This window comes from Pectinophora gossypiella, chromosome 1 (genome assembly GCF_024362695.1).
Source record: "Pectinophora gossypiella chromosome 1, ilPecGoss1.1, whole genome shotgun sequence".
Taxonomy (NCBI): Eukaryota; Metazoa; Arthropoda; class Insecta; order Lepidoptera; family Gelechiidae; genus Pectinophora; species Pectinophora gossypiella.
In genome coordinates this window covers 742977-758334 of record NC_065404.1, presented here as the reverse complement: position 1 = coordinate 758334, position 15358 = coordinate 742977, and the positions used below count along the sequence as shown (strand labels likewise).

The 15358-nt window shown below is 41.4% G+C and overlaps 1 protein-coding gene and 1 non-coding gene across 2 annotated transcripts in view; both read right to left on the bottom strand.

Moving 5' to 3' along the window:
• LOC126368684 (nephrin) overlaps positions 1 to 15358 on the bottom strand; it is a 760982-nt gene that overhangs the window by 733629 nt on the left and 11995 nt on the right. The window lies entirely within an intron of this gene.
• Positions 8584 to 8665, bottom strand: Trnas-aga (transfer RNA serine (anticodon AGA)). Its single transcript has one exon. It is a non-coding gene; the product is annotated as a tRNA-Ser (tRNA).

The window sequence follows — 15358 nt, the reverse complement described above, 5'->3', positions numbered from 1 at the left end:
CTTTGTCACTCAATTTAAGCCGGGTTTCCACTTTACAACATTTGGCGAACATTTTGGACAACATGTTAGCGCGCAAGTTTTGTTCAACAACATTGCACGCATTATTACTACAGTCATGAGCAATATAATGTACCCACTTTAAGACTCTGTCGCACTAACATATTTGACATTTAGTGAGACTTACAGTTCAATTTGTCAAAAAAGTTAATGTGACATGGTACCAAAGTGTATACATATTAATGCTCGTGACCGTATACGTCCATCGTCGACAACACGTCGCCAGAGGAACCAATCTTGTTGCGCGTTACGTCTCCACTCGATAACAATTTTTGCTCAACTAACGATGCTCTCTAAACAAACAACAAACCGCGTCACATGTTGCGCTTGAGCTGGCAACGTCGCGCGCTGTTGTGCAACGTTGTCGTACATGTTGAGCGTTACATGTAGCGCGTTACATGTTGCGCGTTACATGTTGCGCGTTACATGTTGCGCGTTTATTGTTGCCTAGTGGATATGTGGCTTTAACACCGACCTACGCAACGACCTCACAAAAAAAGAATACAATTCAGTGACCACTGTTATTTGTTGATTACAGTTTTTCGTCTAAAAGTCCACAGTGCGCCAGTAAAATCCCACTTAACACTGTAACCATAAGTGAAGTAAACCATAAATGTAGCCTTCGGCCTTAAGATTGGCTAAAGTGTTACTCGACAATAAAGTTAGAAGCCTTCTCTTGTCCGCTGAAATGAGCCCGTCATAGAGGTCCAAGTACGAACACCAAACGATTATAAAATGGATAACTGTTGCGAACCACTCAGTGGCGCTTACTTGGCAAGGCACCCTATGAAAGTTACTGTGCTTTATATACTTACAATTATTTTATGTTTTATTTTTTAAAGAACGTCTATCGTCATTCGTCGTATCGTCGATTTCTTTCTATTTATAATGTTGTCTGTAAAAGTTTAATATGTATTGCTGTATGTGTACCTAAATAAATAAATAAATAAATAAATAGAACGTCTAGGGGCCCTATACCAAAGTTTTTCTTGCAGCTTCCTTGCCCCGGTTATATAGGTTGTGAGAAGCTGTAGTAGTTTTAGGCGGACGAGACGTTCGTTATATAAAAAATGATGATTTAAATGTTACCTACCGAACAAAGATATTTTGAATAAATGATAATTTGAATTAAGGCTTCAGTATGAAGAGCCAGTACGTAAACAAACCATATCTCTTTCCATTATGTTTTTTTTTTTACAAATTCTACTAAACGAACACAGTTATTGTTGTACTAACACAGTTGGCTCAACCATTATATACGGCTCACCACCTATCACATTGGTCTAACAGAAAGCTCGGTGAAGTGTGAGTACTTGTTTCATCTTACGTAGGGTGTACCTCTGACTACCCCAATAGTATTGAGCTTATGTTATGTCTTATAGTAATAAAATTAAAAAAATATATATAATACTATATTGCACATACATTCACAAGGCATTTATAGGCCTAAAGGTGTTATGTTATGTAACTTAAGGAAATAAAGCCCGTTTAATGTTTTAATTATGGGGGATGTAAGGGGATGTAAGGGGCTGTAAGGGATGTAAGGGGCTCCAAACGACACCTTTCGGAGCCCAAGCCAACCTCGCCTGCACGCGGTACATCCTGCTATTCAACGAAAGAGGCTCTGGCGACCCACCAACACGCACTGGACCAGCGCGGTGGGCTTATGGTCCAAACCCCCCCCAACATGACCTCTACACATAAGAAACGGCCCCCAGTCCCCGGCAGCCCCGTTGTCCGTGGCTACGGTAGCGGCTACGGTAACGGCGGGGCAGGGGGTGCGAAGAATCTCCGGGCTGGATTCGGCTACCACCAACGACGACTGTACCTGGCAACATATAACACGTGCACACTGAGGACCGACGAGAAGCTTACCGAGCTGGAAGAATCTATCAGCAAGTTACACTGGGATGTCATGGGGTTGTCTGAAGTCCGAAGAAAGGGCGAGGACACGATAACTCTGGGCTCCGGTAACTTGCTGTACTTCCGGGAGGGCGAGCAACTGTCCATGGGTGGTGTCGGGTTTATCGTCCACAAGTCCCTAGTCAACAACGTGTTGACCATCGGTAGTGTTTCGAGCAGGGTAGCGTACCTGGTACTCAGAATATCATCGCGATATTCGCTGACTGTCATCCAGGTATACGCTCCGACCTCGGGACACCATGATGACGAAGTGGAGACGATGTATGAGGAGATTTCTAAAGCCATGCATAGCCATAAAAGCCACTACACGATTGTGATGGGGGACTTTAATGCACAGTTGGGGAAACGTTGCGGTAACGAGCTGAGAGTGGGGCAATTTGGATTTGGGGTCCGGAACACCAGAGGCGGGATGCTTGCGGACTTTATGGAGAAGGAGAACCTCTATATGATGAACTCCTTCTTCAGGAAGCCCGCGACCCGCAAATGGACCTGGATGAGTCCCAGCGGCAGGTATAAAAATGAGATCGATTTTATCATGTCGACGAAAAAGCACATATTCAATGATGTCTCTGTGATCAATGCCGTTAAGACGGGAAGCGATCACCGCATGGTAAGAGGCACATTGAATATCAATATCAAGCTAGAAAGATCGCGACTGATAAAATCCACGCTCCGACCGGCGCCAGCCCAAATCCAAAACCCCGAGCGCTTTCAGCTTGAGCTTCAAAACCGCTTCGAGTACCTTGAGAACTGCGCAGACGTGGACGATATAAACAACCTGATGGTGGATGCTGTCCGTACGGTAGGTTCTAAACACTTTAGAACCCGCCGTACCAAAACGCAGAAACTCTCCGCACACACACTCGAACTCATGGATAAGAGACACGAAATGAGACTGCAGGACTCAGCGGATGTCTTACGTTATAGACAACTTAATAGACAGATCTCGAAGTCTTTGACGAGCGACCTTCGCCAATTTAATACTAAACGTATTAAAGAGGCTATAGAGCGGAACAAGGGCTCCAAGGTGTTCGCAAAAGATCTGTCTATTGGGCAAAGTCAACTAGCGAGACTGAAAACTGAGGACGGCAGAATCATTTCGTCGACTCCCGAAATCCTGAGGGAGATTGAGAGTTTCTATAGACAGCTATATTCCACGAAAACATCAGGCGAAAGCATGGCTCGAGACCCTCGAGCCAAGCTTACCCGACACTACACTGAAGATATCCCGGACGTCAGCCTGTACGAGATTAGGATGGCCCTCAAACAACTCAAAAACAACAAAGCGGCAGGAGATGACGGAATCACAGCAGAACTTCTGAGAGCGGGCGGAACGCCAATACTTAAAGTCCTCCAAAGGCTCTTCAATTCCGTCATATTTCAGGGCAAAACGCCGAGGGCATGGAGCGGAAGCGAGGTGATCTTGTTCTTCAAGAAAGGTGATAAAGCCCTACTGAAGAACTACAGACCTATCTCGCTTCTGAGCCATGTCTACAAGTTGTTTTCGAGGGTCATTACGAATCGTCTCGCTTGCAGGTTTGACGATTCCCAGCCTCCCGAACAAGCCGGTTTCCGAAAAGGCTTTAGCACCATAGACCACATCCATACGCTGCGGCAGGTTATACAGAAGACCGAAGAGTATAATCTGCCACTTTGCTTGGCGTTTGTGGACTATGAGAAAGCCTTTGATTCGATCGAGACCTGGGCGGTGTTGCAGTCTCTTCAGAGGTGCCAAGTGGACCATAGGTACATCGAAGTGCTAAGGGACCTCTACCAAAATGCCACTATGTCAGTTCGAGTACAGAACCAGAGCTCTAATCCGATCCAACTGCAGCGAGGAGTGAGACAGGGAGATGTCATCTCTCCGAAACTGTTCACTGCTGCATTGGAGGATATTTTTAAGCTTCTGGACTGGAAAGGATTTGGCATCAACATCAACGGCGAGTACCTGACGCACCTTCGATTTGCCGATGATATAGTCCTAATGGCTGAGACCCTGGAAGACCTGAACACCATGCTCGAGCATCTCAGTAACGCATCCCAACGAGTGGGTCTTAGCATGAACATGGCAAAGACAAAAATTATGTCCAACGACCATGTCGCACCCACTCCAGTTCAGGTTGGGAACGTTACACTCGAAGTTGTAGACCAGTACATTTACCTAGGACAAATAATCCAGTTAGGTAAGTCCAACTTCGAGAAAGAGATCTCTCGTCGGATCCAACTCGGATGGGCAGCGTTCGGGAAGCTGCGGAATATCTTCTCGTCCAAAATACCTCAGTGTCTCAAGACGAAAGTCTTTGACCAGTGCGTGTTGCCAGTGATGACCTACGGCAGTGAGACGTGGCCGCTTACTATGGGTCTCGTGAGGAGGCTCGGTGTCGCTCAGCGGGCAATGGAGAGAGCTATGCTCGGTATTTCCCTGCTCGATCGAATCAGAAATGAGGAGATCCGCAGGAGAACTAAAGTCACCGACATAGCTCGAAGAATTGCAAAGCTGAAGTGGCAGTGGGCAGGACACATAGCGAGGAGAACCGATGGCCGATGGGGCGGAAAGGTTCTGGAGTGGCGACCACGTGTCGGACGACGCTCAGTGGGTAGGCCCGCTACAAGGTGGACCGACGATCTGGTGAAGGTCGCGGGAAGCCGCTGGATGCGGGCAGCGCAGGACCGATCGTCGTGGAGATCCTTGGGGGAGGCCTATGCCCAGCAGTGGGCGTCATACGGCTGATGATGATGATGAATGTTTTAATTATATTCTCTCTCTCTCTCTCTCTCTCTCTTTATTTAAGTAATCGCCATTCCTCTCTTCTTTCTGCCAAATCCATTACCTCCTGATACGACACGACCTACACGTCCTCTGTTATTTGTTTCATAAATGTTCTCCTAGGTCTACCCCTTCCTCTCTTCCCTTCAATTTTTCCTTCTATGATGTTTGTCATAAATGAATCGTATCGTATCACGTGGCCAATCATATTTCATCTCCGGTTCTCTATAGTTTTCATTATGGTTCTCCTTTCTTTAATTCTATTCATGTCTTCAAAAAACCATATAAACATATAATATATTCGCGGATATCTGAAAATACGATATCAAAAAGAAGTATAAAAGGTGGAAAATATTATATGGAAGAATAGATCGTCCATCATAATACCACAATGGGCTTTACACAGATCGAGATCTTCTCAAGCAAAATGCACATGTGCAAGGAAATTCGTAGTGCAATGCAATCGTTTACGTGGGCTACGAAACGATATATTATACCTATAAATATATTAATAAGTAAATATACTATTTATACAGGCTATTAGTGACAATGTAACGAACATTGTGAGGGATGATTAATACCATGATTCCGAGTTGATATCAAGTGAAATTTTCCGTCGCAAAAGTATGGAACTGAAATAAAAAATACAAAAATTTTCAATACTAAATTTTTCAGAATCAACCTTCGAAATTTTCGTTACGGTGCCACTAATACCCATATGACTACCTGTACGTACTTATACGGGGTGTAAGTGACATCGTAACGAATACTAAGAAGGATGATTTGGCTATGATTCTGAGTTAGTATCAAGTGGAATTTTCCACCGTAAAATTATAAAATTGATAATTAATTAAAAATACAACAAAAAACATGAATCTTGCAACTGAAATATTCACTTGATATTAACTCAGAATGACGGTCTGAATCATCCCCCTCAGTACGAAGTCACTAACACTCTGTATAGTGCTCAGTATCCTCTATACAAATGCAATTATTAGATGTAGTAAATGGAATTCCATTCCCGTCGGGGTAGGCAGAGACAACGGAATTCCGTTGTCTCTCCCTACCCCGACGGGAAATAGGCATGATCTTATTTATGTATGTTAATATGATTCAACCTGTAATCTTTCCACACGTTATCGAATGACGTCATAAAACTTCTATATACTTACTTAAACACTTAGTATTTGTGTATATTAAATATAATATACAATTAACTTTTTTTTAAATAAAGCAAGAACATAAAAAAAGTACAATGGTATTCAAACAACTGGAGGAGAATGAGCATCCTCCACCACGCTGCTCCGACGGAGGTGTTTTCGGCTAGTAGCCGTGCCTTTTGCCAGGGAGTTTTAAAATAAAAAGATAAATATAACTCATTAACATAACGTCAAACCAACTGTATTTGTGAAACTAGCATTAAAATACACACAAAACTTGTAGGGGTATATCCAAATGTATGTTTTAAAATTACATCGTCTATACGATTCTCAAAGTAAAATAAACGCTTATCCCTTCCTTCCTCATGGGCCCAAGACGAAGGGTGACAGAAAACATCCAATATGGGTTCGAAATATCCTGGGCCAAACCAGAAAAATGTACCTTTCGGGAGAGAAGTAGAATATTACAGTCAATTCTAATCCTTCAGACGTACAGTCATGAGCAATGTAATGTACCCACTTTAGGACTCTGTCGCACTAACATATTTGACATTTAGTAAGACTTACATTTCAATTTGTCAAAAAAGTTAATGTGACATGGTACCAAAGTGTATACATATTAATGCTCGTGACCGTACTTATAACGAGATATGCAAAACAATATTTATAGTAATGATGTTCATACATACATACATACTAATATAATAATAAGATCACGCCAATTTCCCGTTGGGGTAGGCAGAGACACGGAATTTGACTTACTACCTGACACACCACTTTCACTTCTTCCACTTTCATTCGTTCTCTATTCATGTCCAAACCAATTGAGCATCCCTTTCTCAATCCTCATGACTGCAATAATAAAGGTTGTCACTAATTTAAAAATAAATACAGCGAAGAGCTTTTTTATTATAATAATAGACTCATAAACATAAACTGCCTATATACGTTCCACTGCTGGGCACAGGCCTCCCCTCAATCAACCGGAGGGGGTATGGAGCATACTCCACCATGCTGCTTCAATGCGGGTTGGTGGAGGTGTTTTTACGGCTAATAGCAGGGACCGGCTTAACGTGCCCTCCGAACCACGGAATCATCTTATTTTTTCGAACAATCAGGTGATTCAAGCCTGAAAAGTCCTTACCAAACAAAGGACAGTCTCACAAAGTGATTTCGACAATGTCCCCATCGGGAATCGAATCCGGATCTTGAGCCTAACTCTCTAACCACTAGACCACGGAGGCTGTTAATATAAGATCACGCTAATTTCCCGTTGGGGTAGGCAGAGACCACGGAATTTGACTTACTGCCTGACACACCACTTTCGTTTCTTCCACTTTCATTCGTTCTCTATTCATGTCCAAACCAATTGAGCATCCCTTTCTCAATCCTCATGACTGCAATAATAAATGTTGTCACTAATTTAAAAATAAATACAGCGAAGAGCTTTTATTATTATAATAATAGACTCGTGTGACCACAATCTCATCTGATGGTAAGAAACGATGTGGTCTAGAGTGGATCTTACTTAGGAAATGCCTATTCACTCTAGCCTTGAAGACTACTTAGCTATCAAATACCTCGGAATCTGAACCCTTTACTCTTTCCAGCTAGGTACCTGTTAAAATGTCTGGATGGATGTCTATAGTGATGGTGGGCAAAACTTTAAGAAAAAAATTAAAGATTACCGTTTAGTAAGCTAATTATTTACTATTTTTCAAGTCTGTAGATAGCGTTTTTCTTTTAATTGTGGTGCAAAACATTTTTATTTTATATATATATATATACTGTATAGACGATTTTTTCCAAACAATTTATAATGTGTTACTCCTAAGCATGCTGTGGTAGCCTTTAAAGGTGTTATGTAGGATAGCTTTAGGATAAAAATTTCTGTCAATCTGTCAAAAACAGTTATGTAACACGTCGGTTTTCCGTTATAAATAAATAAAATATAAAAACATATAAAAATATAAAAGCTAACATTTATCAAGCCTACGTTGTAAGTCCCGAAAATCCAGTTTTTGATAAACCAAAACCAATTAGGTACACTGTATTATTAAATATGCTTAAATCAACAAAGCTACTAAAATAGCGCTTTAAACAATGTTCGCAAATTCATGACAGCGCCGCAGCGCAGTTCGAAACAAATGAATCGTATGGAAATGAACGAGTGATTAGTGACCAGCGTGATCGAATTACCGTAACGAACGCTTGCTGATTGGGGCGCGGTCAAGCCAGTGGCGGCCGGCGGCATTTTATGACCACAAAACTAAAACAGACGGGTTTCATTTCAAAGTTTACTTGATGTCTATATCTGAGTTGGAAAATTCGATCTCTTTTGCTTTATGGCGAGCCTTAGGTGGACGCCTATGTCTAGCAGTAGACGATTTCAGGCTGATAATGATGATGCAAAATAGGTTATGATAGTAACTCGTATATTTCCGTCACATCAAATCAGTTGAGAGAGGCGCAAATTGTCTATCTAGCGCAACTATTTTTACAGTGTCTAACGGTATCAGGCATTTCAAGTAAAACAGTATCTAACATGACAAAAACCCACGACTATATTCCTAATTGGGGTAGTCAGAGGTACATCCATCCTTCGCATGATGAAATAAATAAGTACCTGCGCTTCACCGAGCATTTTGTAAAAAAGTATCTATTAATAAAATTATTCGCAGTCGGTAGGATTCGAACCTACGCTCCCAGAGGGAATCTGATTTCTAGTCAGACGCCTTAACCGCTCGGCCACGACTGCTGTGTACATCTACCTCGAAATATACCAGTATATTCGTTTATAATATACTGTGACCGCTATAACCTAACTATAGAGTCTATACCCGTTTTGAAGATTACTTTCACATGCATTCATACAAGATGATATAAGCACCAGCGGGCTTAGCATCGTAAGCACGCGACTTTTTCTCGCCGCGACAAAGATCATCTGTCTCTTTCTGTGCAGTACTGTTAGAGAGTGACGGGTGACGTATGTCGAAGCGAGAAAGAGTTGCGCGCTAACGGTGCTAACCCGCAACTAGCTATTATTAAAAAAAAATTAGGTTGTATGCTTGCTTAGTAACCCACGTACCATTGCCAATTTACTATTTATAAGGTTAACATAAAAAAACATCACGCCTGTATCCCCGATGAGGTAGGCAGGTGTACGTTATATACACTCACACCTCGCCAGCTATATTTTAGTCCCATTGGCGGGCCTATTGCCATTAACCGGTCACAAATATTGTACACCACTCATCCAATCCACGAATCCGAACATGAATTCACCTCCACTTTATACTTGTGAGCCCTAGTTTGATTAAGACATTACATGCTGATCACCTGAATGTCCGAAAGTAAGATGATCCGTGCTTCAGAAGGTACGTTAAGCCGTTGGTCCCGGTTACTACTTACTGATGTAAGTGAGTAATTGTTATATGAGTCATGTTAGGGGGCCCGGCTCAATAGTAACCCTGACACCAGGGTTGATGAGGTTGGTAATTTACCTCACAGCCTACACGATAGAAGAAGAAGACGACTTCTTAATTATCACGGCTTATATAATTTTTTTTATTAGTGCGGCGGCGGTATGTTATCAGTACGTATTTAAATATCTAAATGTATTTATTACAAGTCCTTTGAAACTGAGACTGTCCTTTGTTTGGTCAATCAGGTGATTGAAGACTGCAATGTAAGGACATTGCAGTCTTCAATCACCTGATTGTCCGAATAAAGTAAGATGATTCCGTGTTTCGACACGTTAAGCTGTTGCTCCCGGCTATTAGCCGTAAAACAGCTCCACCAACCCGCAGTGGTGCAGCTTGGTGGAGTATGCTCCATAACCCCTCAGGTTGATTGAGGGGAGACCTCTGCCCACCAGACGTATGTATATTACGTAATTAAATTCCTTAGATATGTGACTGGGTCGCAGTTATTATTCATGTTAATTTCTAGTTCCATAAATGATTTTTTGTTATTGAAGGCCATTTTGTTACTGAATGAAAGAATAATTACACTCCTTTGTGTGTTTTATGAATAGGCATATTCCACCATTCAAGTGGAAATTGCGATATAAGTACAAAACCAGAGCTAAATCTTCAGCAACAATACTGAAACTAAAACTGTTATAATAAATACTATACTAAATAAAATATAGCTCTAACGACGGGGCCATGAAATGGGCGACTTTGATTTCGTCTTCTTCTATCATGTGGGTTGTGAGGTGGATTACCAACCGCATCAACCCTGGTGTCAGGGTTATTATTGAGCCGCCAAAGCCCCCTGACATGACTCATGTAACGACTACATACTTACATCGGTAAGTAGTAACCGGGACCAACGGCTTAACGTGCCTTCCGAAGCACGGATCGTCTTACTTTCGTACAATCAGGTGATCAGCCTGTAATGTCCTAACCAGACTAGGGATCACAAAGTAAATTTTGTGCTATGTCCCCACCGGGATTCGAACGCAGGACCTTCGGATCGTGAGCCCAACGCTCAACTACTGGACGGAGGCAGTATGATTTCGTGGTAGGTCATCACTAATTTAAGAGCCATGCTCTTGTCGGTGTAGCATTCTCCATGTTACTTTTTTAGGGAAAAATAGGGCAGTGGTTTCCCTCTTGCCTTCCGCCCCGCAGTACACTGCCGCGAGTGGAATGTCGCCCAGAGTAGTCTATTTCAAAGCCATACTGGGACTCCTGTCTTCCGCGTCTGAATAGTACCTACTGACAGATAACCCTACCTATAAACCTACCAACGAATTATTATGTTCGGTCGCTAGTTTCTACCAACAATCCAAATTTTCGGAATTATAAAATAAGAACCGACAAATACTTGTAGGTTTAGAAGTTGCGAAGGCTATAATTCATATATGAAAACTAGCCAAGACAGACCTTACGCTACAATACTTTATCTTTTGTTATATGAAGATATGATATTTTATACTGTTACTTATAAATAAATTTCAGGACTGACCATAGAACTTGGCACCCATTTAGATCTCACTTCTTTTGTCGTTGAAGTCAACAACCGAGGCATTTATCATAATATTGAACTTATTAAGAAAAAAATAGGTAATTATCACGTGTTTTAGGGAACGTAGCCTGAAAAGTCATTCATTGTATTGAACAAAACATTCATTCAGCGAATGAGTTTGTTTGTGTATATTCGTTCTCGTGGGCACACCGCTAAGCGTACTTTGATACTAGGCTCACGAAACCAGCCTATTTACTTTATTTACGGCCCCGTTAAGCAGTTTAGGGCCATTCCACAGATTATTGCAATTTAACCCCCCTCTAATGGAATAATAGCCAGGATCAGTGGACGGCGTCTCGTCACGAGCTCTTGAGGGGAATATTCTTATTATACTTTTTGAGACTTTGTTCGCAGTCTTTGGCGCAGAACAGCGCATTTGTCCCCATCTCGGAGAACCGTCCACCAGGTCTTGAGCTGACAAGGCCGACCTGGAAATCTTTAAACACACTCCGAACACAGGTTGGCGTAAAGACCTGTCCAGGTGGGGTTCTCTCAACGGATCGGACCTGAGCTGCATGTGTGGTGTTACGCCACAGATTATGGCTCACCTGACATCGTGCCCCGCGTGCCCTGATACCTGTACGCGAAAGGAGCTGATAAATGCCATCAAAAATGCTGTCCAGGTGGCAAAATACTGGGCTGAAAAAATCTGAATGCATCGAAACGACAAAAAGAACCACCAGGCAGGTCGTTTCTCTTTTGTTTTGTATTTTGTTTTTTCCTGTTTGTGCAATAAAGTATTTGTTATGTTATGTTATGTTAAAAAGAAGAACGACTTTGTTTTCGAAATTCGAAATTATTTAAAAGAAATTACCATGTGCCGCTGAGGGACTAAATAAAATAATGACAAATATACATTTCAAATTAAGTACTGCTATTTTCCATTAAAGTAATGAATGTGGAATATCTGATGTAGGTACTTAGAGAGCGCCTTCTCTGGACACCTTCAAGAGTAGTGTGAGAATTTTTCATTGATGCTTAACTTTGGAAGTTGTTACCTTCTCCTCTATATATGTATTATGACATTTTATATGATTTGTCTTTTGCTTATATAATGAGTTATGTATATAATTAGTTATGATGATAAGAAACCTTTTCTTTTTTCTATTTCTATTTAGTAAAGTGCGATATATTGTCACGTTTTTCTATGACGTCACAGGTTGCTGTTTCATACAAATGCCATAGTAATTTCGTGTTTTGACCTTTAGTAAAAAGTAACTGATTTGATAAGTTGGAAACTACTCTATTACAATCATCACTACTATAAGAATATAAGACTACTTTGAAACCGCTGACGCTACGCGCTACCGAAACAATTGCGTTCAAGCGCTCAATCGCTGGATCCAGCAAGGGCAAAACGTCACATAAATAAACAGCACAGCAAGGCTAATCAAGCAGTGCTGCAATGTTGCGTAGACGCGACATCGGCTATAAATTGCTGGGTAATCCCGGACCACCGCGCACCGCCCGTGGCTCGCCACAGATTGGCATCAAACAGCATACTCATTCTTTACAAAAAAGCTAAGCTTATTTACCCTTAATAAAACGGCCTCGGTGGTCCAGTGGTTGAGCATTAGGCTCACGATCCGGAGGCCCCGAGTTCAAATCCCGGTGGAGACATGTCACAAAAAATCACTTTGTGATCCCAAGTTTGGTTAGGACATTACAGGCTGATCACCTGATTGTCCGAAAGTAAGATGATCCGTGCTTCGTAAGGCACGTTAAGCCGTTGGTCCCGGTTACTACTTACTGACGTAAGTAAGTAGTCGTTACATGAGTCATGTTAGGGGCCTTTGGCGGCTCAATAGTAACCCTGACACGAGGGTTGATGAGTTGGTAGGTAGACCCTTAATAATAAATAATTGACTTTTGTTCCGCTTGTGATTTATAATATGAACGGGTCATGAGATCGAAACGCACTACAAATATGTCAATAAACACCTATTATGTCTTTTTTTTGTTTTTACAGCACTTCCCCGTGCTTAGGAAACTCACAAAGAAAAAATTTAAAACTAAAAAGCACCTCACTCGGACGGGACTTGAACCCGCAGCTATTTTCAAGCCGGGACGAGCGTGTTAACCATTACACCACCGGTCCTTAAAAAATCATCCGTAACCGTAACCGAACCCGAAATAAAAGTATCAGATAATATCTGATAGGGGCGGAGCCTAAGCCTTAGGACAAGTTATTTTGATCGGCTGGCCGCTGCCAGTTATTTTCTTCGCTTATTTTATCCAAGCTTAATTACTGCGATGTCGTTTTGGGACCTTGTCTGCTAGCCTCATCTAAGCGAATGATCCAACGCGTTCAGAATGCCTGCGCTAGATTCTGTTTCAGGGTACCTCCTAGAACCCACATCACTCCGATTTTAAACAATCATGGCATCTTGAATATGGAATCGAGACGAAATTTGCACTTCGCTACCTTCCTGTTTTCTATAGTGAGATCTCAGTGGCCTCCATATCTCTACAAAAAACTGAAGTGGGCAGAGTATTCATATAACTCACGAAGGACAAATAGTTATTTACTCGTGTCTCCTTTTCACAAAACGCGAGCCTTTGAAGGAAGTTTCCGCCATCAAGCGTCAAAATGTTGGAATGACCTTCCTCCTCCGCTAAGGCTGCCTATGTCCAAATCAACTTTTAAAAAGAAATTAAAGTGTTTTATTTTATTAAAACAACAACAGACTTTGACATGATGGTGGTATAATCGTATAACCGTTTATAAATTAAGCATGTTGCAACGATATTTACGGTTCATATTTTTTATGCACTGCTTACTGTTAGTCCGATAATTTAAATTATCACAAGTACGTACCTATTTTAGTTATATTGCTTTGATTATTTCATAGTTTTCATAGTTTTCTCGGCTTGTGATCTGACTGGCAAAAGGGGTCGACTGAAAAAACAGCGTTCACCTCAACGTGTTGAGATGAACTTATGCTGAGTCGGTTCCTTTTTCACAGTTGTGTCACATTACTCAAAAAATCTACTTCTTACAAAATATATTGTACAACTAACAATCTATGTAACTAAATTTAAGTTTGTGTAGTGTGACATAATTGGTTGAATAAATGATTTTTCTTTCTTTCTTTCTTTCTTCTTTTGTCGTCATAACATACATAACTTATCGTTATAAATAAAACCACTTTATCCGAAACTAACGGATAATCCGAAATAATTTATTATCCGTATCCGTAACCGTACCCGGTATAATAATCATTCTTATATCCGTATCCAATCCGTATCCGAAATTTCATATCCATAACATCCATGTAATACACCATTCACGCATTTTGTTAAGGTACAAAGTTACAATCCTACGTAATAATATAAAACTGCACAAACATTTATCTCTAACGCTTTAGTTTGTTTGTATGACTATGCTTCTCTCCGATACCGACACCGCCGGCGTGGTCGACGATTTCCCACATTCAGCGCTTATCGCTATCGACCCGCTAGGGTCGATTAATTCTTTCAAATATTTTTTGCTCTCAGACGACGCCCTAAGCCGAGGCCCAACTGGGCACCCTCAGGCCTGTTGTCTTAAACGTTGTACCGAGTGCGAGCCTTCAGCGCTCCCCATTTGTCCGGTGAAGTAGTTAATGCCATCTGCGGCAAATCTACAATAAGTCACGTCAAAAAAAAAAGACTAGGCTTCCCTGCTGTGTTTCAGGCATTCTATAATTAATTAGGCTGTGGTGTCACGGCAGTCAGTACATCGAACAATCTCTACTCGGTGTTGTAACTCGTTTCACAAACACTGGGCTTTAAGAGGCTATTCACAGAGATTCGCTGAACACTATGCAGACATTCTTTTAAGGGTCCTTTTTAATAGGGGATTGCGTCGCGGCTAATGATAATGATATAGATAACGGAATCAGCTTACTTAATCTAGTCTTTATCCTGTTTATTTTTAGATCCCTTTATCAAAGTTTACAAGCACTCTTATAGCCACTGCGATCTGCGCTTCCATCTCGAATGGAAAACACACCTCCAAAAATAGTATTTACACCCTTTTTTTGACGTGACTTATTGTAGATCTGCCGTAGTAGGCATTAACTACTTGGCCAGACAAAAAAGGGTATTTAACACCCGATACCAGACATTCCAATACATACATACATAAACTCACGCCTATTTCCCACCGGGGTAAGCAGAGACTATCGAATTCCATTTGCTCCGATCCTGACATACTTCTCTTGCTTCCTCCACATTCATCAATCGTTTCATACACGCCGGTTCAGAGTAGATCGCACTGAACCTTTTCTAAGGACATCTCCAATTTGGTCAATATACGTCCTTCTAGGTCTTCGTCTGCCAGCCCTACCATCAACCTTGGCTTCTGACATTTCAATAATATAATTAATTAGTAAATAAATACTACAGCTGTGCCAGCAAAGATGATCGTAAACTT